Raw genomic sequence first — 23,643 nt, 5'->3', positions numbered from 1 at the left:
GTAAGCCAGGCACATAGGTTTAATAATAGGTAATGGGTCATACAAAGAATGCACAGAAAAGGATGGAGTGGACACAAGGCTCAAGGCTACCTGGATGCATGGGTGGAGCCAGGAGCTGGCATTAAAAGTTTGAGAAGATGACATTTGGATTGCGTCTTGAAAGGGGGTCCAGAATCACCAGGACAGCAGCACCATGAATAGTGGCCTGCAGCAGTAGTAGAGAATATTATATGTAGATCTATCAGGACATACAGCCTGAGGAAGAGGGAGAGAAGGATGCAAAAGAGATATAAGATTTGAAATGTCTCAGACAGTCAAGGCTTGGTTAGAACATGAACACTAAAAGAAGCAATGGCCTAGAGGATAAGAAGGAAATGAGAGTGCTAATAAGACAGACTCACAGGAATTATGATCACATTGAATGAGGAGAGTAAAGTAAGGGAGAAAATCAATGACGGAAAATCAGAATAGATGGGGGAACAAAAGGGGTTCATTTCTGGACACATCAAATTCGAGGTGTCTGTGGAGCACAGAGGAAGCTCTCTCTGCTAGGCAGCTGAACATATAAGGCCTGGAGCCTAGGAGACAGATGTGGGCTAGAAGTCCCCAACTTTGACCTACGAGCAGTTGAATTCTTAGAAGCAAATGAGATTGCCCATTTGTCCACTCATTCAGTGTTTACTGAGCACTTAGTACCTGTCAGGCACATTTGAGGAGTATATTAGCTTTCTGTGCTAACAAATTGCCACAAATTGAGAGGCTTAAAACAATACACATTTATTATCTTCCAGTTCTCTTAGTCAGAAGTCTGGGTTGGTTGGGGATGGTTTCTCTGCTCCAAATTTCACCAGGCTGAAATCAAGGTGTCAGCAGGGCTGTGTTCCCTACTGGAGCCTCTGGGGATGAACCTACTTCCAGGCTCATTCAGGTTATTGGCAGAATCCGCCTCCTTGTGGATTCTGAAGGCCCCAGTTTCCTTGCTGGCTGTCAGACAAGCTTTCGTCTCCACCCAGAGGCGGCCTGCATTCTTTGTCATGCTTTCTATGGGGCACACTCAGCATCTGTAGGTGGAGTCCCTCTCCCTCTCATGTTTCAGATCTCTCTGACTTCCTTTCTGCCACATCTCTCTGCTGTCTCCCTCTTCTGAGGTGTCTCTTGGAGAAATGTCTCTGCTTTTAAAGGAGTCATGTGAGTAGACTGGGCCATAACCTTAATTAAAACTGCAAAGTTTCTTTTGCTGTGTAAGGTATTCACAAGATCCAGAGATCAAGGTGCAGGCATCTTTGAAGGCTATTCTGCCTATCACAGGTAACTGGAAATTTGGTATTAGCAAAGCAGACAAAATCCTTGCCTTCATAGCGTTTATAGAGTTGGGGGACATTTAGATCTAAATCAAATGATTATCCAAAGAATTATATAACTATAAAATATGTTGAAATCTCTGAAGGAACACCATAGTATAAAAGGTATGGTGAAGGAAAATGCAGGTTGATCTGGTCTGTGGAGAGAAGGAATGTTTTGCCAAGGGCATGAAATTGAGTTGAGAGCTGAATGATGCATGGAAGCTACCTAGATGAAGAGGGTTAAGGAAACAGCATTTCAGAAGGAAGGAACAGCATATACGAATGTCTTGAGGTGAATGTGGTATTAAGAACTGGAAGAAGGCAGGAGTGTCTGAAGCAGAGGGGATGAGGGACATGGTGTAGGAGGGAGAAGTCGGACATGGAAAAAAACATGGGAAAAGTTTTTGTTTTTACCCTAAAGGGCAATAGGAAAACATTGAAAGGTTTTCTGCTAGGAAATGCCATGTTCAGATTTTTTTTTTTACGTGATTATTTTGACTGCAGTTTGAAGAAAGTAATGCAGATGCCAAGAGAGCTAGAGTATTACGGATACAGTTCTGTGGTCTCAGAATGAGATAGTAGGAGCTTTACATTGTGGCAAGAAAATGAAAAGAGAAAAGTGAATGGGTTTAATAGATGTTTAGAAAGTCTATTAGTCAGAATTCCTTGGTTACATGTAACTTGAACTGTCATATGGGTGAAAAGAGAGAGGTAGGGAGAGTACTATTATCTTACAGTTTCCCCAAATTCAGGGAACCCAGGGATGGCACTGACTGAAGCCAGGGACACAGTGCCCAGGGCCTTCTTGCCATCTATCTCTCAGTACAGTGGGCTCCTTGCCTGCAAAAATAATAGACTAACCAAGAGTGAGGACTGAGGCAGGGGCCGGGGGAACATCCTGCCAGCAGTCCAAGGTTCCCATCTTTACAGTCAGAGAAGAAAGAATCTTCTTTTAAATTTAACTCCATTTAAAAATATTCCCTGATCAGGTAAACTTCAATCACTTGTCCATCCCTAGAAAAAACATTATGGTTAGGGGTTAGGTCCTATTGGGAGGCACTGCTATTTTCTAGGCATATTTCTCAGCAAAGAAGGCATGCTGTTCTGATAAAACAGAACAATAAATGCAAAAAGCAAAGTTGATAATGTGTTAGCATATGTAGGACATGGTACATGATAGAGAAAGGGAGGTCCAAAATAACTCCTATGTTAATGGATGGACCATCTAGATCAGTGACAGCCAGACTATGGCAGGAAATCCTAAGTCCTGGGCTATTGCCTGTTTTTGTAAATAAAGTTTTATTGGAACACAGCCATGCCCATCTCTTTATGTACTGTCTATGGCTGCTTTCATACTTGAATGGCAAAGTTGAGTAGTTATGACAGAGACTGTGTGGTCCACAAAACTTAAAAGGCTTATTATCTGGCTCTTTACAGCAAGTTTGCCAACTCCTGATCTAGACGGATAGATGTGTCTTTCAAGAGAAGAATCAAGTTTGCGAGGAAGAACACGCATTTGGTTTTGGGCATGTTGAATTTAGGTGTTTTTGAGATATCCTAATCGGAACAACATATACACGTTTGGAGATTTGAAGTTCACTTTTGTTTCTTGTTTTTTTAAACAGTTCAAGGAAGAATTTAATAATTCCCATACTCGTTGGAATAGACTTATTGTTTTGTAGCTATGGTAACTAGTTACCATTACAACCAGTCTTAAATAGGCTTAATCAATCAATGAAAACATGCTCAGAGAACAGGTTTTTGAAAGCAGGCCAATGAGCAACAGGGCCCCTCTTTTGAAAGACAATCAGTTGGCAAGAGCTTCAGCCCAGTGAACACACTGAAAAGTCAACCAGTTTCAGCAGCCTTACCCAAGCAGCCATGCTTCTCCAGCTGATGTCAGCCCATTCACTGAACAGGATACTTCCTAAAACTCGAAGGTAAAATCAGTAGTCTGCTTTGTTTGGAGAGACTGTGTCTAAAAGGATCATAACTCTCCCTTATGAGTGAGAAATACATTCAGCTTTGTGTTGCCATTAATTAATGGTGAGTTCTTCCTTCAACTGAGCCTGAGATTTTAAAAAAGTAAATGTCTCCCATGGTAGTTGTGGCCATGGGAGAGGGAAAATACACTAAGTGAGAAGTCAAAAGTGGCTAGGATGAAGCTACACAAACTCCAACATTTCATGACTATGTAGAGAAGGAGACTACAAAGGAGAAAATGAAGGCCATGAAGGTGGGAGGATAATCAAGACAATCTGTTGCCACAGAAGCTGAGGCCAGAAACTGTTTAAAGAATTAAGAAACAGTCAAGAGGGACTTCCCTGGCAGTCCAGTGGTTAAGACTCTGTGCTTCCACTGTAGGAGGCACGGGTTCAGTCCCTGGTCAGGGAACTAGAATCCTACATGCTTCGTGGTATGGCCAAAAAAAAAGGCTGAAATAAAGAAAACTATTTGAAAAAGAAGGAAGAAAGGAAGGAAGGAGGAAGGGAGGGAAAAGAAGAGAAAGAAAGGAAGAAAGAAACAGCCAAGAGAGTAAAATGTCACTGATAATCTACCTAAGATAGGAACTGAAATTTGTCTACTGGGTTTAGTAACAGGGAGATCATTGTGACTTTGGTGAAATCTGCTTGCTTGTACCAATGAGACTGAAATTAAGGTTGGATGTTGAGATGTGAATGGAGATGAGGAAATGGGAATGAAATGTATAAACAGTTCTTTGGTAGATAGAGAAAAAATAGTTTGGTGTCATTTTGTTTTGTTTATAAAATGGGAAAGTCTTGACCATGGTGACATACTGATGTCAAAAATTCAGTAAATACATTGAAGACATAAGAAAGAAAAGACATAATCAATAATATGGTGAAACAATAAGAGGGGAAGAGACCAGGGTGGTAGTGAAGGAATTGGGTTTAGATAAGAAAATAAGAATCTATAACAAAACAAACTAAAAATGGAAGCAAAAATGGGTACAGATAAGATTAAGTTATAGAATGCATAGCATAAAGTTGCAGGAGAACCCATCTGATTATTTCTTTTGTCTCTTTGGAGGAGGAAGGCAAAGTTATTTTCTGAAATTGAAAAAGAAAATGGAAAAAGTTGGTTCGATACTGAGGAAATTTAGGACATCGATAGGAAGAAGACAGGGTAAACCAAGAATATGACATTGATAAAACCATATTTAAAGAGACAGGCAAAGAAGAGGAACCAGCAATTTGGACTAAGAATGACTGAAGAAAAAGGAAAAAGGGAAAACCAAGATGGTGGTTTAATAGAAACCAAGAGAGAGGAAAGTTTTATGAAAAGAACAGACACTAGTTGCAGACGACAAGTAAGAAAAACGGAAAACAGTACATTAGATTTAGGAACTAGGATGTCATTGGCTTTTACATGGAGACTGGGGCCAGAAATCTGACTATAATAGGTTAAAAGGTGAATTGGGAGATTTCCATTTAAACATAGTGGATTGAACATTATTTATTTTTGCTTCTTTGATAAATGAGAGTATTTACTCTCTATGTTATATTTAGTATAATGAGCGTAAAGAAGTTAAAATTTCCATACTACAAGAGTAAAGGACAGGAAAGGACACAACAGATGATAGTTGTCAACAAACTTTTAGAAGGAAAAAGTCAGCAGAGATCAGAAACGTAAATAGCAACTGTCTGTAAGTACCAAAGAGAAAAAAATTATTTCAGTGCTATGGGCTGAACGTTTGTAGCCCCATAATATGCATCTATTGAAACCCTAATGCCCCATACAATGGTATTAGGAGGAGGGGCCTTTGGGAGGTGACTAGGTCATGAGAGCAGAAACCTCAGGAATGGGATTAGTGCTCTTATAAAAGAGACCCCAGAGAACTCCCTAGTCCCTCCCACCATGTGAGTATTCAAGAAGTCTACTACCTGGAACAGGGCCCTCACCCAACCATTATGACACCATGATCTTGGACTTCCAGCCTCCAGAACTGTGAGAAGTAAATTCCTGTTGTTTATTAGCTACCCACTCTGTGGTATTTTGTTATTGCAGCTCAAATGGACTAGGACAAATAACCGTGAAAGGGTTCAGATGCCAACCGTGAAAGTTGGCATCAAAAGGTCATGACATGGGCAAAAAGCCCCATATACGTTAAACAGCTATATCATTATACTAACTGATGAGCTCTCTGGGTCCCTTGACCATTTATGGGCCCTAGAATGCTAGGGCTTAGACATACACAAAATTTAGAGTTTGAAGGATTCTGTTCCATAAAATGTCAGATACACTAACATCTGATCTTCCTCATCACCCCAAGTGGGCAGGCTCCAGCCCAATCACTGACCAGTTGACACAAGTCTGTCCATGCCACAAAATTTCCAAGGAGCTGATGGGTGACTCTTTCTTAAATGCAAATGAATAAGAAAAGACCACCAGTCATGTGAGGAAAGCCCCTAACACAGCAGAGAGAGACCGACACCACGAGGAAAGGTCAAACAAACAACACCACCACTAGAATTAATAGTTTCAGAGAGATAAAAAAAAATATGTAGTAAGGGCTTCACTGGTGGCGCAGTGGTTGAGAGACCGCTTGCCGATTCAGGGGTCGCGGGTTCGTGCCCTGGTCCGGGAGGATCCCACATGCCGCGGAGCGGCTGGGCCCGTGAGCCATGGCCGCTGAGCCTGCGCGTCCGGAGCCTGTGCTCCGCGGCGGGAGGGGCCACAAGAGTGAGAGGCCCGCGTACCGCAAAAAAAAAAAAAATGTAGTTAGACATAGATATAGATTATTTCCAAGAAATAACAGGGACATGAAGGGTGGCTTAATGCGAGCATAGTTTTAGAGAAAAAGATAAAAATGTTTGAGAATGGGAAAACAAGGGTGGGGGGTTGAGCAGCATTCAAGAGAATAGTAATTTCATCATTATCTATGGACACTATTCAACTTTTAAGTTTTTGCGCACATGTTTGATAAGAATAGTAAACAGTAAAAATAAGCAAATTCGGCATAGGACATGTGGACAAAGAATATAAATAATCTTTTTTAAAATTCTTTAAAGAGAAGGAAAGATAGCACAACAGTAGTAAGAAAAGTGTAGGATCATGGAAAGTTTTCTATTTTATTATCTTAAGTAGGACATATTTGAGTATATTTGTAGGTTGGAAAGAAGAGTGAGAAGGAGAGAGAGGATCAAAACACAGATAACAGAGAAAATTAAGGGAGGCGATGCAGGGAGGTAACAGGGTCCACAGTGCAGGTTAAAGACTGATTTCAGGGACAAGTTCTTCTCTTCTCTGAACTGCAAGAGTGGAACACTGATGGAGTTATGCCTGGTGGCTCTCATTTTCTCAGAAAAGGAGAACCAAGGTCACCATCATTGATGCCAATGAAGGATAAGTGGGTAGGTGAGGATGAGAAGAGTGCTAGTGATTTGGCATATCCTTGTGGGTAATCGAGGAAGCAAGCAAGCCAGAATTGTGTAAAAGAACTTTCAAACTAGTACCTACTGTATAGCAAAGGAAACTCTACTCAATACTCTGTAATGACCTACATGGGAAAACAATCTAAAAAAGAGTAGATATATGTATCTGTGTAACTGATTCACTTTGCTGTACAGCAGAAACTAACACAACATTGTAAATCAATTATATTCCAATAAGAATTAATTAAAAAGAAAAGAACTTTCAAACCAAATGGAGGCTCATTAGAGATTGGAGACCATGAGCTGTAGTAACAGAGCTCTATACAGCTGAATGACTGGGGGTGAGGGTGGCATTTATCAGCTAATTTCTAGGAAGGGTAAATGAATGGCTGGATTGACACTGATTTGCAAGGCCATGAGAATGCTGAGAAGACCAAAAAGTATAATGAAACGTTAAGTATTTCATCGTGGAGAGGTTGGGCTACAGAAGGAAGGAAGTAGTGGACTGAACGAAATAAAAGGAGTTGATAATTAGAAGTCTTAGACAACCTGCATATAGGGAACAGGGGAAGGAGAAAAATGTAGGGATAATTATGGTCAGAAGTAGGAATATTGGAGTTTAAGATTTCCCAACTTGTGCCAATGTCCTGAGTGTGATCCTGTAGATAGTGACTCAGGGGGTGGGACAGACATTGTTGGGGTGTAAGAAGGCAAGAATCTCTCCACGTGGAGAATGAAGACAACCAGGATGGTGGCTGATGACAGAGGAGTAGAAAGAAGAGAGTATACCGGTACCAAAGCTTGAGGAATGATAAGGTGGTGTGGTTACATGGGGGCACCACCGAGGAAGGAGGCTGCCGAGAGGTAGAAGTATATGGATCTATAGGTAATAAAAGGCACCAATGTCCTTCCAAACAGTTCTAAATCTTTCCCTGTCTCTTTACTCCAATGAATGTGGTTACCTGGTCATACCAGCCAAAGAATCCAGTGTCAGTAAAAAAGCAAGTTGGATTAGATTAAGAATTGCTGCAAAAGGAAAAACTATCATGAGAAAAACGCTGGAGGTGGTGCAACAGAAGGGAATCCAAGTCAGCCATAAACAGGTACCTGCCCAAATGCTTAGGGCCAAGACAAAATCAGGATGGGCCCAACAGAAGGCAATCAGGATACCAGGGCCAAGTCAAAGAGAACAGCTCCTTTAAATTCCAATTTTTATATACCTGTATATTTGAGACATATGAAAGCTCCCTATTAAATTGTCAGCATACAGTGATATTAAGGGCATGATAAATAGAAGGATGTAGAGAGATAAGAGTGGACAGTCAGGAGCTGATTCTGGACAGCGTGGAGAGGACCAATACAAACCTGCTCCAGAATGACTAGCCCACGGATGTTGGTGAGAAGACCATTTGGGGTGTAGGACACTGGCCGTTGAGGTCTCTGTTTTGCATTTGCCCATGAGCACAGCATGGAAGCCTTTGCTATAGGTGGTAAGGTGATTCTCAGAATGTGTTCCCTGCCTTCTCCTCTTCTCTAATATCAAATGTGGAATGTTTTCCAGCCCCTGTGGTGTGTCACACCAGGGCACCATGATGACTCCTCTTGTTTATTACTTCCCTCTTCTGTCTTCCTGCTCCTTGTTTCTACTTTTATAATGGCAGGCTCTTTCTTGGCAATTTTTATCTCTGAGCTTAGAGCCCCTCCCCATTTCCTCTGCCTTTTTACTCCCCATATGTGCTTTGATTTATTAACAAACCTACAGGGAGCCTTGGAATGAAGAGAACTAAAAAATGATTGCTGCATTCCTCCAATCTTCCTGAGCCCACAGGCTCGAGGCATCAACCGCCTAAGTATTCACAGAAAGTTATTTTAGGGAATGAATCTGGGGCCATTGTAAAATTCCAATGGCTTTAGTTTCCTCACAATTTTCTGATATTTAAGCTTTTTAGACAGGATTGTCTGAAGCTATGTAGTTTAAGGGTCTCTAAGTTATAATTATAATCATGGATCTACCTCTAATGCCCTGTATTAGAGCAAGACTCCATACCTCTCTGTTGTATAAAATAGGGAGCACAAAAATAACCTTCCTTTAAGAGCTGTGGTCAATAAAAATTAATAAATACTGCCATGAAACAGCCAGGATTTGGATGCAGGAATGGGGTGCTTGAGAAACACTAAATAAAATGATGTAGTGAACAATGTAAGAATTGAGAACTCAGGGTACTCTGCCAGCTGAAAATATTAATGTCAAACATGAATAAAGTCAGGCTTCTCAGAGGCAAAATTCTGCTTTAGGAACACAGTACCACTACCCGCCTCCACTTTTCCTCCATTTGGGATCTTGTTCCTGACCTCCAGGGCAGCAACGCCCTTTTAATTCCTGTTAATTGCCTGGACCTCTCCATCTCTGTATTACCCACTCTGGCAACCATCTGCACAGTGTTCTACCACTTTCCCCTACTTCCTTCTCTCCAAATTTGATCTGGCCTATGCGCAAACCTCCAGGACTTAGTTATCTGCTGGATGACAGTTGATAGCAAGGGGATGACTAAGGGCTATCTTCCTAGCAAAGTGTTTGATTGGGTCTAAGTAGCAATGCCTCCATCAGTACAAATGCGTAGACTTTCATAAACTGCCCTTAATGTGTTCACTAACCCTGGAATTTCAAGCCATGTATCTCACTGTGTGGAGGAGAGATTTTAGATTATTTGGGGTTTTCAGCATATTTCAGTTGGCATTATGAAAGCAGTTGCCAATTCTATCTACAACCTTGAAGGAGGGCCATCTATTAATAAGAGAAATCAATATCTCAGGGCAAAGTTTCTACCTCACTTCAAGAGGTAGAAACTACCGATTACTAAGACAACTTCATCTTCCATATCCAACCAAGCAAGAGGAACCTCTTTGATCCTGACCCAACTCCTTAACATTTTAGGTAATGCAGATAAAGTTGACTTCCAATAACCCCCAGGTGGATTATCTGCAAATATGGTTTTTACCTTCTTATGTTGACATTGTCATTTATTTTGTCTATTTAAGCCCTCTAAAAGCATTACTGTTGCTTCTGTTTACTCTTATCCCCTGCATGCAATAACGATAATTCCTAACATTTGTTTGGCATTTCATGGTTTTGAAGCATTTTCACATGCATTATCTTATTTGATGTAGTTTCTAACTAATCCAAAGTTGGAAGGAAAGTCTCCGAAATAACATTTTGTCATTAATTTTTTTCCTTGGGAAGATATATGCTAACATGTTGCAAGTCAATTAAAAAACAAAACATAACATGTATGAGATAGTGCTGATCTTTTGCACAAGTCTGAGTAGGTTGCACTGAGTATGCCAGTGACCATCCCAACAAATGGGGAAGGGGGAGGAAGTAAGCAGATAGATGATCAGAAATCTCCATTCCTTGTCACACTGTCTTATTGTTGGGCTCAAAGGCAAGATCAAAGTCACACTGGAAAGTGGATTTAGGCCCTTGTATTTATGGTCAATTGACTTTCAACAAAAGTAACCAAGCACGTCAATGAGGACAGGATAGTCTTTTCAACAAATGGTACTGGGACAAATGGATATCCACATGCCAAAAGATGAACTTAGACCCTTACCTCACACCACACACAAAAATTATCTCAAAATGGATCAGAGACCTGACTGTATGAGCTAAAACTGTAAAACTTTTAGAAGAAAACATAGGATATCATATTCAAGACTTTGGGTTAGATACAGCTTTCTTAGATATGACAATAAAAGCAGGATACATAAAAGAAAAAAGCAATAAATGGGACGTCACAAAATTCAAAACTCTTGTACATCAAGATATCGTTGAGAAAATAAAAAGATAACCCATAAACTGAAAGAAAATATCTACAAATCATATCTGATTAAAAAAATTTATATTAAGACTATCCAATGAGCTCTTACAGATCCATATACAGATCTTCCTTGATTTACGATGGGTTTACATCCCAATAAGCCCATCGTAAGTTGAAAATATCGTAAGTCAAAAATGCATGTAATACACCTAACCTACTGGACATCACAGCTTAGCCCAGCCTACCTTAAATGTGCTCAGGACACTTACATTGCCTACAGTTGGGCAAAATCATCTAACACAAACTCTATTTTATAATAAAGTGTTGAATATCTCATGCAAGTTATTGAATACTGCGCTGAAAGTGAAGAAGAGAATGGTGGTGTGGGTACAGAATGGCTGTAAGTGTACTGGTTGTTCACCCTCACGATCGTGCAGGTGACTGGGAGCTGTGGCATCAGGAGAGCGTGTGGTACTGCCTATCACTAACCTTGGAAAAGATCAAAATTCAAAGTACAGTTTCTATTGAATGCGCACTGTTTTTGCAGCATAGTAAAGTCAAAAAATTGTTAAGTCTAACCGCGGTGAGCTGGGGACTGTCTGTATAAGACAAACAACTCATCATAAAATAGGCAAAAGATTTGAGTGGACATTTCACCAGAGAAGATATACAAATAGCTAATAGTACATGAAAAGATGGCCGACACCATTAGTCATTAGAGAAATGCAACCATAATGAGGTACCATTTCACATCCACTAGAATGGCTATGATTTCTTAGAAAAGAAATAATAACAAATATTGTTGAAGATATAGAGAAAAAGAAGCCTTAAATGTTACTGATGGGGTAAAACAAAATGGAATAGCCACTTTGGAAAACACTTTGGCTGGGTCTTAAAAGTGAAACTTTAATTTACTACATGGCCCAGCAATTCCATCCCAGGGTATCCACCCAAGAGAATTACAAGCATATAACCACACAAAAACTTATACTCCAATGTTCATAATAGGATTATCATAATGGACAAAGTGGAATCAACCTCTTTTCCACCAACTGGTGAATGGATTAAACAGACTGTGGGATACAGATGACCCTTGAACAACACAGCTCTTATACACAAAAATTTTTCAATAAATTTAGTACTGTGTTTATGGTCCGAGATTGGTTGAATCTGTGGATGCAGAGCCCGCAGATGAAGAGGGACAACTATGGGACTTGAGCATCCACGGATTTTGGTATCCATGGTGGGTCCTGAAACCAATCCCTCACAGAAACCAAGGGACAACTGTGTCCATACAACAGAATACTATTCAGCAATAAAAATGAATATAGTTCTGATAAATTCTACAACATAAACTTCAAAAATATTATACTAAGTAAAAGACAACCGATGCAAAAGACCAAATACTGTGATTTTATTCATATGAAATGTTGAGAACAGGCAAATCTATAGAAACAGAAAGTATATTAGTAATGCCTAGGTCTAAGGCAGAAGGAGCGATTTAGGAATGGGATGCGGGTTAACTGTAAAAGGATATGAGATAATCTTATTGAGGTGATAAAAATGTTCTAAAAGTGGATTACGATGATCGTTACAAAGCTCAGTAAATTTACTAAAAATCATAATATAGGTAAATTTATGTTGCAAATTATATCTCAATAAATTTGTTTAAAATTCATTTAGGAGTTATAGTCAAATCTCCATTTCCCATCTTGATTTAAGAGAACTGTAAGCAAAATCCCAAACTCTAGATTATCCAAGGAGATTTGTCATTGCATTTTGCTTTAAAGCAAGCTTTCTGATTTATAATTGAATTTGAATTTGCTCTAGATTTAGTTAATTCACTTCCAACAAATTTATGATGGAAAGAAAACCTCATTCAAGAGGAACTTGGAATTAACCCTGTTTCATCTTTCTCTGTCTTTCCTACTCAATTGTTTTCTGCTCCCAACTGCAGGCAGACTTTGTTTTATTGCATTCTGCTTTATTGCACTTCGCAGACACTGTGTTTTTTACAAAATGAAAACTTGTGGTAACCCTCCGTCAAGCAAGTCTATCAGTGCCATTTTTCCAACAGCATTTGTTCACTTTGTGTCTCTGTGTCACATTTTGGTAATTCTAAGAATATTTCAAGCTTTTTTATTATTATTACATTTGTTACAGTGATCTGTGATCAGTGATCTTTGATGTTACTATTATAATTACTTTGGTGTGCCACAACTGTGCCCACATAAGACAGCAAGTATAGGTGATAAATGTGTGTCCTCTGACTGCTCCGCTGAACAGCCGTTCCCGTCTCTCTCCTTCTCCTTGGGCCTCCCTATTTTCTATGCTACAATATTGAATTTAGGCCAATTAATAATCCTACAATGGCTTCTAAGTGTTCCAGTGACAGGAAGAGTTGCACATCTCTCAGTTTTAATCAAAACCTAGAAATGATTAATCTTAGTGAGGAAGGCATGTTAAAAGCCAAGATAGGCTGAAAGTTAAGCCTCTTGCAACAAACAATTGGCCAAGTTTTGAATGAAAAGGGAAAGTTCTTGAAGGAAATTAGAAAGTGCTACTCCAGTGAACACATAAGTGATAAGAAAGCAAAATTATTGCTGATATGGAAAAAGATTTAGTGATCTGAATAGATCAAACCAGCTACACCATCCCTTAAACCAAAGCCAAATCCACAGCAAGGCCCTACCTCTCCTCAATTCTATGAAGGCTGAGAGAGGTGAGGGAGCTGCAGAAGAAAAGTCTGAAGCTAGCAGAGGTTGGTTCATGAGGTTTCAGGAAAGAAGCTGTCTTGATAACGTAATAGTGCAAATAAGGTGAAGCAGCAACTGCTGCTGTAGAAGCTGCAGCAAGTTATACAGAACACCTAGCTAAGATGTTTGGTGAAGGTGGCTACACTCAACAGATTTTCAATGTAGATGAAACAGCCTTCTCTTGGGAGAAGATACCATCTGAGATTTTCATAGCTAGAGAGAAGTCAATGCCTGGCTTCAAAGCTTCAAAGGACAGGCTGATTCTCTTATAAGGGGCTAATATAGCTGGTGACTTTAAGTTGAAGCCAATGGTCATTTGCCATCTCCAAAATTCTACGGCCCTTAAGAATTGTACTAAACCTACCCTGCCTGTGCTCTCTAAATGGAACAACAAAGCCTGGATGACAGCACTTCTGTTTATAATATGGTTTACTGAATATTTTAAGTCCACTGTTGAGACCTACTGCTCAGAAAAAAGATTCCTTTCAAAATATTACTGCTCATTGACAATGCACTTGGTCACCCAAGAGCTCTGATAGAGATGTACAATGAGATTCATTTTGTTTTCATGCCTGCTAACACAACATCCATTCTGTAGCCCATGGATCAAGGAGTCATTTTAACTTTCAAGTCTTATTATTTAAGAAATATATTTCGTAAGGCTATAGCTGCCATAGATAGTGATTCCTCTGATGGATCTGGGCAAAGTCAACTGAAAACCTTCTTGAAAGGATCTATTATACCATTCTAGATGCCATTAAGAATATTCATGATTCATGAGGAGTCAAAATATCAACATAAGCAGGTGTTTGGAACAAGCTGATTCTAACCCTCACAGATGACTTTGTGGGGTTCAAGACTTCAGTGAAGGAAGTCACTGCAGATATGGCAGAAAGAGCAAAAGCATAGAATTCGAAGTGGACCCTGAAGATGTGACTGAATTGCTGTACGCTCATGATAAAATTTTAATGGGATGAGGAGTTGTTTCTTAAGCATGAGCAAAGAAAGTAGTTTCCTGAGATCGAATCTACTCCTGGTGAAGATGCTGTGATGATTGTTAAAATGACAACAAAGGACTTAGAATATGACATAAACTTACGTGATAAAGCAGTGGTAGGGTTGAGAGGATTGACTCCAATTTTGAAAGAAGCTCTACTGTCGGTAAAATACTGTCAAACAGCATCGCATGCTACAGGGAAATCGTTCGTGAGAATCAACCCACGTGGCAAACATCATTGTTGTCTTATTGTAAGAAACTGCCACAGCCACCCCAACCTTCAACAACCATCACCCTGATAAGTCAGTAGCCATCAACATAAAGGCAAGACCCTCCACCAGCAAAAAAGAAATGACAACTTACTAAAGCCTCAGATGATGGTTAGCATTTTTAAGCAATAAAGTATCTTTTAATTAAGGTATGTACATTGCTTTTTTAGACATAATGCTATTGCACACTTAATAGACTACACTATAGTGTAAACATAACTTTTATATGCACTGGGAAACCAAAAATTTGTGTGACTGCCTTTATTGCAGTGGCTTGGAACTGAATATCTCAGAGGTAAACCGGTACTGTGTAGAGAGTGTGGTTTCTCAAACACAACCAAGCAGAGAGGATCTATTAACTTGCAGAGTTTCTCTGAGCAGAGACACTTAGATGTTTGTGGTTCAAAGTTTAAGCAGCGTGACATGTTCAGAAATTTCACAGGCCTGAGAGATCTTTATTCTAGTTTCATTTTTCTCTTCGACCTTGGGGCTATGAACCTATCTCAATTTCTTTACAGTTTTATTTAATGATACACCCGTCATCTATAAACTAGAATAGATCAATTCTTCTCTAGGCAGCTATAGATGTATTGCCTGAGGTTATAAAAATCTGTGTGTTTCAAGAACTGCTGATAGATGGAATAAATTAGATTATGTATAATTATATATATATATATAAAACTATATATGATAAAACATTAGGTTTTATATATAACACACATCTCATACACTACTAGTGCTTAAATGTCTGTGGATATTTGTGATTCATAAAATACAAGATAAGAATGTTATTGAATTCATTGTAGATCTATGCTTTTTATTTTTTCAATTAATAGTTTTACGTTTGTGTGAGATGATTATACATATTTTTTTCTGATGCCCCCAAATTTGGAACCACTAAATATTTCTAAAGTCACTTTTATCTCTAATCCATGCCTTTAGGTTTCTCTGATACGTACAAGTTAGACTGAATCAAGGTGATGTGATATTAACAAAACTTACAATTAAGTGTAGAGCTATAGAAGTATTCTCAATGAATGTGACATGCCAGTTGAGGACTTTCTAGTTTGAATTTCTTTTATTACTGGACAAACAACGAAATGCTTATAATACCTCATTAGGATATCCAAACCAAAGTAGCAACCTGCTGATTAGAACATAAAAATTTTCACTAGGAAATAAAGGGAGTGTTCTAATCAGTGTGGCAGGCAGAATTCTCCCAAGATCCCTAGTCCCTGGGGTACATGCTCTGTATAATCCCCTCCCCTTAAGAGTGCACATGTCATGAAGAACCTAGGGGCAAGACGGGAATAAAGACGGAGACCTACTAGAGAATGGACTTGAGGATACAGGGAGGGAGAAGGGTAAGCTGGGACAAAGTGACAGAGTGGCATGGACATACATACACTACCAAATGTAAAACAGATAGTTAGTGGGAAGCGGCCGCATAGCACAGGGAGATCAGCTCAGTGCTTTGTGACCACCTAGAGGGGTGGGAGGGAGGGAGACGACGTAAGAGGGAAGGGATATGGGGATATATGTATAACTGATTCACTTTGTTATAAAGCAGAAACTAGCACACCATTGTAAAGCAATTATACTCCAATAAAGATGTTAAAAAAAAAAAAGAGTGCACAGGACCTCTGAATAGGATAGGATATCATTCTGTGATTAATTATATTATCTGGCAAGAGTGAAGGGATTTTGGAGATATAACTAAGGTCCCTAATTATATGACTTTAAGTTCATCAAAAGGGAGCTCATTCTGGACCTTTCCTAATCAGGTAAGTGCCTTAAAAGGGGTGTACAGGTCAGAAAAAGAGAAAGTCATCAGAGACACACTGCTGCTGGCTTTGAAGACACAAATGGTCATGATGTGAAGAAGGTCACCTGGCAGGGAAAGTTCAAGTCCTCCAGGAACTGAGGGCCTCAATTCTACACCTGTAAGGACTGAATTTGGCCTCGGCTGTGAACTTGAAAGAAGACCTTAGGTGAGACTGCAGCCCTGTCTGACACCTTGATTTCAGCCAGGTGAGAACATGAGCAGAGGACCCAGTTAACCCATCTGGACTCCTAACCCATGGAACTGACATAATACTTTCACCTTGTTTTAAGCCACTATTTGTTAGAGAGTGAAAACGACTACAGTCAGATGTGGTAAAACAGAAGGAAGAGTCATGTTCCTGAAGGGACCCCAGCCCGATTCCACTCCCCGCAAATCCTCTGTGCACTGTCAGACGTCCTGGTTGACCGAAGCCCCTTCTATGGCCAACCATGGACTTGACTGAATAAGGCCTGAATTCTCAATGTCTCAGCTCTTAGACAGATGCATGGTGGGGAGTTGGCGTGGGGGGCATGGAGACTGGAGATAGAGTCCTGCCACCCTCTCTGATAGCCTCTGTCACAGGGAGGTGAGAATACTTTCTATCTGCCTTTGTTCACCTGGAACCACCCCCCCCCCCAAAAAAGAACTCCCTTTACATGACTGTCCAGAGGAACAAATACCGGTTTGTCCCCTTACAAAGAGCAAATTTGGGGCTTATTCCCGGAAGAGCTGAGTTTTCTATGTTGACTTGGTTACTTCACTCTAGAAAGACCAGCAACTGGCAACTTGAAATAACTAAAAACAAAACAAAATTTCTGCTTGAGCTGACATCCTGATTTTATAATATGTCTACCCCTTTGGCCTCACTCCATGCTTTGTTCCCTAAAGGTCATGGGCAATGCTTACTCCAGGGTCTCTAAAGAAACTCAGCCCAATTACAAGTTTCTGACTCAACACCTGATCCAAAGAGCCATCCCTCCTACCCTTCCCCTGGCCCCTCAGTAGTCCACAGCCACACTGGCTGGGGCAGCCTTGCAGGGTGACAGCTTTCGTCCTGAAGGATGGATGCAGTGTTCTGGCTGCCGGTCCACTCGGCATAATTATCCCGCCTGGGGTTTTGCCCATCATATTGTAACGAATTGCTTTGGAGAGAAAGATCAAACAGCAGGGAAAGCCTCAAGAGGGAGAATACATCTGTTAAGAACTCCCACTGAAAATGTTATAAAGCATTTTTGCTTACTAAATCTTTCAAGTCTGAAACTAAGGGCAACTTAGCTGCCTTGTTTTAAGGAAAGAGAGAGATTGGGAAAGAGAAAGGTGGTGGGGCCGGGGTGGGGGTGAAGATTGGAAAACAGACTTAAGAAGTCACCAAAACTAAGTGAAAAATAATACACACACACCCAGAAAGCCATACGAAATTAAAAGTGCTTTGTGCAGCATAAATATCTAAAACACGCTTTTAAATATTATAAATACATACCTTTAAGATACCTCAAAGGTACCTTAAATATTATAAATACATACCTTTAAGATACCTTTTGTGTATGCATTTAAGACACAAAGGTGTCAATAACGCATAGGAGTGCTTTCTACACAAACACATGTGATCCCAATTTACGAGTGTTTCTAAAGGTTTTAATTCTTGGCTCTGTACCTGATTGCAGAGATTCAAACCAACAAGGTTAAAAATTTCTTTTTGTTGTACATCCTTGGAATTGTCTCTGCCCTCTAGCAAATACTCTATAAGTTTCAGCAATTACTAGACCTTTGTGTCACTCACTGTGATTTTATAAAATAAAATACCCATTAGAATAAGGAGGGGGAAAAAGCCTGAAATTTCACAAGGTTTGGGGGTCCCAGATTGGGCACCTGCTATATTATACATCACCATATGTTAATGCTTTTATTCCTCTACATGACTGTAATGATACTTATGTAGGACACGGTTGTCTATTCTATGACTCTTCTACAGCCACCGAATGCGTATTTGCTTAAGCTGTGAAATGAGACTGGAATTTACAGGAAGTACAGCAACTACCCCACAAACCCATAACCACAATGTCTGGGTCCTAATAGTGTTCTCCAGAAGGCACAACTGTGTTTTCCTTTCCTCTCCTCTCCCTCACCCGCCCCTCCTCCTGCCCCCTTCCTCTCTATGCAAAAAGACAAATAGTTGTGGAGACCCCCTCAAAAGCCCAGGAAACTGGACAGAAGAGTGACAGGCTAGGCGCAGGAAGGGGGGCCCCTGCCACAGAGTTGCAAATAGGTCTCTTTCTTGGGTTTGCACAGAAAGTCCTCTGAATGAGCTTGCTGCTCCCTGTCCCCTACCTTCTCCCCGATTGTTAATACAGGCAGGAAAAGTACACACTGAGGAGTTTCGAAGGGTGGTGGAGGGGGGAACTCTGGGAAATTTGCTAGAAATGAGTGACTCTCCATTTGGTGGAATACAGTCAATTCCTAACTGTCTGCACCAGTGCTGGAGACAGTGCGGGGATGGTCCAAGGCCCAGAGGAGGTTTCCCTGTAGCCACAGTATGGAGCTCAGCTGCCCTCATCAAAGCCAGCCCCTCGTTCCTAACTGCTGACTCACTCACGGGCTCGTTCAGACCAACCAGCCATCCACACCAGGCCTCTGCCAGGAGCAAAGCGTGGCTTCTCTGCACAGGGTGGAGAGGATGAAGGTACAGGAAGATGTCCCAAGATGCCTGCCATGTCTCAGGGCCACGGTGTTGGTGCTGAGCCTTGTGAGGCCACCCTGTTTCCCCGGAGGCACAGACCATGCTGACCTGGGCTTATTTGTGTTTTTGTTTGTGAGCAGGATTGAGTGGGTGGTGATCAGTGTTCCCTGAAAACCGCCTGGGGCTGAACTATGGGGAGAGCTTCCCTTCCCTTAACTCTGGCCCTCCTCCCCACTGGGCACATTTGGTCTGAGAACTCTTGCGCTGCTCTTTATGATTCAAAAATCTCAGGAGAGCTGGCACTCTAGCAGTCTCCACTTTTACTTTCAAGAGCAATTCTAGAGGCCAGCATTTTAACCAAAAGGAATAACTCTCTAAGGGTCCCAAGTCAGACATGGTGCTATTTTACAGGAGGGGAAAGCTCTACTCTTGTATCACCAATGACACATGTTTTCTCGCTAAAAAAGAGTCTTATTTTAATAACAAAGCTACCAAAAAGCCACCTCTAAAATTCATATAACTCTTATTAGTCGCTTTAAGTATTTAAGTATTTTTTTCTTTTTTAATACTCCGAGGGTTGTTATGCTACAGAGCCATGGGATACGATAATGCCTTCATTTTGAGAAAGAATAAACGGAGGCTGGAAACACAACTATACACAGCTTAAACTGTGCATCTGTACGTGTCTTGTATGTTTCTTCCTAATCAAAAGTACAGAGCCATTAAAATTGCAGCGGGGGGAATAATAGGGAAAAATTTTTTAAACTAACCAAAACACCACTCCTAAGTGTTTCTAGTATGGAAATATTAGTACATTTTCTTCTAATTTTCTATGAAATTATTTTAAAATCTATGGTGTTTTAGCATTCATACTGTTTGTACAACTCTGTATCTTTACATTTACAAAAATATTAAGAACATATATGATCATGTCAATTACCTATTCTAACAATAAAACATCTTCATGAATGAACATGCCTTCATTTGCTAAATGATTTCCCTAATTTTTAACCTTTATATGGTTTCTAGTGCCACATTAATATAACAAGTACTGTGTTCAAATCTTTGCTTCTTTTTGCTTAAAAAAATGCTTAAATTCAGTCAACCAATGGTCTACAGAATATTTTTTTAGATTCCAATTTTTTAAAGATATTTGGAAGTTAGTTTCAAATCAGTTGCTTTGAAATTATCTATGTTTTATATTGATTTTCTTCAGTTTTTTTTTTCCTTATGTAGCCACATCTATAGTTTTCACACTTCCACAAATAAGCAGATGTTACAGGTATATTGTTTTATGGCTGGTTGCTTAAAAACTTACTCAGGATATTCAATGAAGACATCAGCTGGAATAAAATTACAAAGAATTAATCCTAAAACTTTTCATTACAAATTTGTTTTGGGGTTTTGTCTGTTGTTTTGTTTCTCGATACCTGCATTAACTGGATGAATATAACTAGCTAGATAACTGGAAGGATTTTGTGAGGGGGCACAAACGTCCTTCATTTAGATCGCGAAATAACAGCAAGCTTTAGAGTGGAGACAAAACCTAGAAAACTGCCAGGCGTATAGGATCTCTGACACAAAGCGAAGATAAGAATATTCTTTACACACACACACACACACACACACACACACACACACATACACACACATACATCTTCCTCCACTCCCTGTCTCTGGCCTTCCAGCTTGACCTTGCCTGACTGCAAATACAAGCATCCTCTCTCTTGTGTTATCATGATGCTGAAGCAATAGAACACTTTAAAATACTAATACTCGGGGAACGGCTAAGGATCTTCCATTTTAATGTCATCTTTAAAAGTGAGGAAATATGTAGTCAGCGTGTGGACAGTTTTCATTTGCTGTCATTGACATATTTTGTAAACTTCCCCGATCTTGACACTGACCTTCACAAATAACTATATACGTGGTTTATATTATTAATTTTTCCTGTGTTCTTCTTAGCCCTTCTTTTTGCTCCGTGGACAACTGTGTGTCCCAGCATTACAATACATTTCTGCACAAGAAGTTTATGTCTAGAGAGAAATTTAACATTCTGACGGTTTTTCTTCCCACATCCAGACACAGAGTGTCCCCTGCATCCCATCTGCAGGCACAAGATGGTGGACAGATAACCAGGAACAAAACTCAGGCCTGGAATTCACGCGGCTTTGTGAAGCTCTGAAAAGAATTAAACATTAAGAACATTCATGACCTGTAAAACATATCCTCTAGGGGCCCGGCCTGCAATTTTTGGCCAATAATTGTATGTGACAGCAGAATACAAAGAACACAGCTTGGACGCAGTGCCTCTGAGCACTCCAGAAATGAACAGTGATTTTAATCAGACTACCCACATTGGGTGATTGTCCAAGGTATTTGGCCCTTTACTCCTCTCCCTTCTAAAACTTGCTGTTAAAAAGTGCTTGAAAGTAAATATAACAATGTTTTTGAGGGCCTTAAACCCTAGTTTGAGTTGGTATGTTTCCTTACAATCACCTTCATGATTGCTTTTAATTCCACTGAGTCGCAATCTTGACGTTATTGACAAGAAGAAAAGAACAAACAAAAAGTAACTGAGGAGAGCATTGCTTCCAAACACTCCTTAAAACCTAGTTTACCTGTAGTTTAAATACGATCAACTGTCGCCATCTGCTGTCTACATGTTGGATTTCTTTTCCCCCCAAAAGAAAGAACTAAGACACAGGCATACTTGCTGTCATGGAAATGTTTCCGTGTGTGTGTGTGTGTGTGTGTGTGTGTGTGTGTGTGTGCGCGCGTGCGCACGTATGCCGAAGACGGGCAATAATTTTCCAGCATTCTAACTAATTTAGTATGTTTTTAAGAACCTATAGCTAGTTGAGCCCCCATAGCCTCTAATTTAACACAAGATTTTTACTTATGGAGTTACCATCACAGACAAAATGAAGTTGCAGCCCAGGACAAATAAAAGATTAAGAACTTGTGTTAAAGGACAGGGCACAGGTGATGGTTCATAGGGAATGACCTGAGGCCTCAGTGTATTTCTCCACCTTGAAGGGACCACAGATAACCCCACGAATGTAACTGTCTCCCTCTAAAATCTAATTTTCTGAGTGTCCAGGGTTCCCTGATGGCTTCTGGTTAACACAGGAGATTTTAATGAATATACTCCTCCTCACAGGGGCACGCCTCAGCTAACCAACCAAGGCTTCCCCAAATATAACATTTTCCAACCTATTTGGAGGGTATTCCCCAAACACATGTATTTAAGCCTCACAACAACCTTAATAGGTAGCTATTTAAATCTGTTTTATAGATGAAGCCATTGAGACCCAGGGAAGCTGATGGCAGAGCTGCTAAGTGACAGCCAGGACAGAGCTGGACTCGAACCCAGGTCCCCAAGCCACATCTGGACCACGGAACCACACTGTTGCCCAGGGAACAACTCAGCAGGCAGCTAAGAGGATTCCCCCTTTGCAGCTTGCAGCCAGGAATGATCAACCCATTTCCCACTCCCAACTCATCTCCACCAAAACTTCTCCTTTGGAATTTGTCTCCGGCATCACTTATCAAAAAGCTCTGCTGAAGTCTTCTTTCTCCCTGACCACTCGGAATATGCTTGCCTAATAAAATTTCAGTTGGCAGCCCATCTGCTCTGTGTCTCCCTACTGTTCCCTAAAAAAATACATTTATTTGACTTTCCACTGTCAGAGTATACTTTCCGGGGACAAAAAGTGATTTTCTTTTCCTGATGCTTCCATAGAAACGAAGCTCCACGAGCAAGTGGCTCTCACACACAGGATACGTCCAGGTCTTGGGAAAACCTCACATGTGTATATCTGTGTTATTGGACCCTGCAGGCCAACAGTTTCTGGTCTGTAACACTGCAGACACTAGTCATTCAAAGTAGCTTCCCAGGGTTATAAAACATTTTCTAAGAAACCAACACATCTCTATTTATTTTTATTTCCTCATCTGCTGCAAATTCCTTTTCTGTGAATTCATTTATCTGTTCTCTTTTTTTTCTTTTCTTTCACATTTACACTCAGTGCCTGATGCAGCTTGGATTCAAAGCAAAAGGAGTTTGGATTTCCAGATGCTTCTCCGGGACCAAGGCTTGTAGAAGGCAGAGGGGAAGTTGAACTTGCAAGGAAGAGCCAAGGAAGCAGCGAGCAACCCAGAAGGGAGCTCTGGAGTGAGCACCATCCATCAGAGTAGTGCCTCGACAGGGAAACAGGGCCAGGCGGGCGGTCTGGGTGCCGCATGTCCCTGCCAACCACAGTGGCACAAACCCTGTCTGCACTCACACACAGGGCTGTTTCTCTCTCACAGTCCATGTCATACAAGCTGTGCTTTTACATGCAACCAGCACCTCACCTATCTACTGATGCTGAGGCTCATTTTAGAAAATTTACTAAAATACGGAGCAGCTGCCCAGTGAGCATGGTCTAATGTATGAAGTTGATCCTCTGCGGAGCTGACCAGAAAAGGAGGCATGCAAATTAAGAGCCCTTCCTCTCCATTTCTCCAGGGAAATTTCAAAAAGGCTTCCTAACTTCAAAGCTTTTGCACAGCAAAGG

The 23,643-nt window shown here is 40.5% G+C and overlaps 1 long non-coding RNA gene across 4 annotated transcripts; it reads left to right on the top strand.

Moving 5' to 3' along the window:
- Positions 1-1,087: 1,087 nt before the first annotated feature.
- Positions 1,088-22,712, top strand: LOC113626496 (uncharacterized). Of its 4 annotated transcripts, XR_003435178.1 has the most exons (4): positions 1,099-1,188; positions 2,781-3,283; positions 7,715-7,842; positions 22,380-22,712. It is a non-coding gene; the product is annotated as an uncharacterized LOC113626496 (long non-coding RNA). The 4 variants fall into 4 exon arrangements; XR_003435176.1 differs by lacking the exon at positions 1,099-1,188 and having other exon boundaries at positions 2,457-3,283; XR_003435177.1 differs by lacking the exons at positions 2,781-3,283; positions 7,715-7,842 and having other exon boundaries at positions 1,088-1,188.
- The last annotated feature ends 931 nt before the right edge of the window (positions 22,713-23,643 follow it).

The sequence above is a fragment of the Aethalodelphis obliquidens genome, unplaced genomic scaffold (assembly GCF_003676395.1).
Source record: "Aethalodelphis obliquidens isolate GAN/ISIS:26980383/991018 unplaced genomic scaffold, ASM367639v1 scaffold18, whole genome shotgun sequence".
NCBI classification, from domain to species: domain Eukaryota; kingdom Metazoa; phylum Chordata; class Mammalia; order Artiodactyla; family Delphinidae; genus Aethalodelphis; species Aethalodelphis obliquidens.
The sequence above is the reverse complement of the archived record's forward strand: the minus strand, read 5'-3'. Positions and strand labels throughout refer to the sequence as shown.